General features: G+C 38.2%; 1 long non-coding RNA gene across 1 annotated transcript; it reads left to right on the top strand.

The window, feature by feature from the left end:
• Window positions 1–338: 338 nt before the first annotated feature.
• On the top strand, window positions 339–2149 carry LOC121965564. The gene is made up of 4 exons (XR_006107499.1): window positions 339–385; window positions 717–766; window positions 971–1102; window positions 2108–2149. It is a non-coding gene; the product is annotated as an uncharacterized LOC121965564 (long non-coding RNA).
• The last annotated feature ends 90 nt before the right edge of the window (window positions 2150–2239 follow it).

Here is a 2239-nt window from a genome sequence, read left to right as displayed (position 1 = left end):
TGCAAAATTTGGATTGAGACTAATGTCTGATCATTTTTATGCTTTTTATTATGCATGTAAGACCTAAAATTACATATTAACAAAGCTTTCGGTAATTTGGGTTCCTGCAGGCTTTAAACGAACAAATCATTGTCGCCTGTTGCTGTTAACTAATAAATGACGCTTGTTGGACTGTTGCATGGAAGCAACATCACACTGGAGGTTGTGTTGTTGTAGTGTGTATCACGAGGGCGGTGACTGTCTTCAGCACTCAGTCTGCGGCGTCACCTCAAAACGTGACATCACGGTGCCATCACGGCGCAGATATAAGCTCTGACAGCGACGGACTGAAGCAGAAGCAGCAGTTTCAGTCTCCACAGTTTGACCTGCAGGTGAGTTCAGACAGGTGAGCATCCCGCCAGGACACATGACTGATAATTCAGCTATTTGCAAACTTACTGTCTTTTTGTGATGTTTTTTTTTTCTTTTTTTTGGTGATTGACTTTGTAAATTAACATCAGTGATTAAACGTTGTTCCAGTTTGATTGTCTTTTCTGGAAAAGGGGGAAGTCATCACTGTCACTGCACAGTATCTGTTATTCTGAGTCAATATGTATATTTTGACGGGTCCAGAACCTGAATACCACATTTCAAACTATTCTGCATTCACATCATAATCTCTGACTTTGCTGACTGAGCTACTTTTGATTTTTTTCTTTCTTTTTATTTTCATACAGCATCAATAGATCCACAGCGAATCCATTTCAGCATAAAACTGACAATGAAGGTAAATTTCTCCAGTGATATTTAACAAGTTCTGTTATCCTCTGTAAAGGTTTGATCAGTAGATTAGATGGTTTCTATAGGAATAACACACAGATTATTGTTGTTGTTCTGACTGTGAGAGCTCTGTGTACACCACCATGAAACTGGAGGCCAAACTGTAAAAACATGTGACTCATACCTCAGTAAAAAATGTCGTCTTTTCCAGCTGGTTTGTGTCCTCGTCCTCCTATTGGCTCCGGTGTTGACCAGCGGCAACCCACTGGACTGCAGCGACATCAACGATGAAACCAGCGGAGTGAAGACCATCTATCCCTTCAAAAACGAGTCTACTGTCCAGGTACACTTCCTCCTCTCGGTGCAGGTCGACCTTTGGATGAAAAAAATCGTTCAAAATGTGACGACTGTGAGACGGAAACACAGTTACATCAGAGTTCACACGGTCGCGAAACTCCTAAAAATGTTATGAAAATAGAAAAACGGTTTTCCAGGCCTGGAAATGATTTAAAATATAAATGTATATTATTTTAGCTATGCTTAGAATATAGGACAATTATAGGATTTTACTTTATGTTTTGACAATTTTAGAACATTTCTTGGATTTTAAGGAAGTTTCTGGGATTTTAAGATGTTTTTAGGATTTTAGGACATTTCTTGGATTTTAGGACATTTCTTGGATTTTAGGACATTTCTAGGATTTTAGGATGTTTTTAGGATTTTAGGACATTTCTAGGATTTTAGGATGTTTTTAGGATTTTAGGACATTTCTAGGATTTTTCAGACGTTTTGAGATTTTTTGGAAATTTCTAGGATTTTAGGATGATTTTTTTTTTTTATCTTTTTCTGGGATATTTCTGGGATTTTATGACATTAGATGCTTAGCCAGGATCTCTGTCTACCAGGTCATAATTTCAGTATCGTCAATCCATAGGATCTTCAGTTTTCTTTTCCCCCAAAAAACTATTGGCAGCCTTGACATCTTGTGAATTACCTGCACACCTATGTGGTGGTCACGTTTATTGACATATGCAGCTATTTAGTGGCCGTAATGCTTAATGAGTGAGTAAAGTTAGTGAGTTCTTGTATTTTGCACATCTGCAAATGCCTTGTAGCCTCTGTTTATTAAGGGATGGCTGTATCGAAATATAAGCTTACTTATTTTTAACTCCTTAAATAAAGACATGAAATAGGCAAAACTTTATAGAAACGTTTTTTTTAACTGATTGGTAAAAATGTGTGGGATTCCTGTGGCAAAACTCTGACTGATGCTCCAGATACAAGTCGCTGTGGCACCAGCATCAGTGTCAGTGAATGACTGTGTTGTAATGACGGTGTCTGTGTGTAGGTTTACTGCGACATGAGCTCATTCGGAGGAAGGTGGACGGTGAGTCAACTTTAACTTCAGTGTCACAGCCAGATGACCTTAATATATTACTACTTCCTGTTGGGCCTTCACAATAAATCACATACTAGTAAA

The sequence above is a fragment of the Plectropomus leopardus genome, unplaced genomic scaffold, assembly GCF_008729295.1.
Source record: "Plectropomus leopardus isolate mb unplaced genomic scaffold, YSFRI_Pleo_2.0 unplaced_scaffold20588, whole genome shotgun sequence".
NCBI lineage: Eukaryota > Metazoa > Chordata > Actinopteri > Perciformes > Serranidae > Plectropomus > Plectropomus leopardus.
Note: the sequence above shows the minus strand (reverse complement) of the source record. Positions and strands in the feature narration are given on the sequence as shown.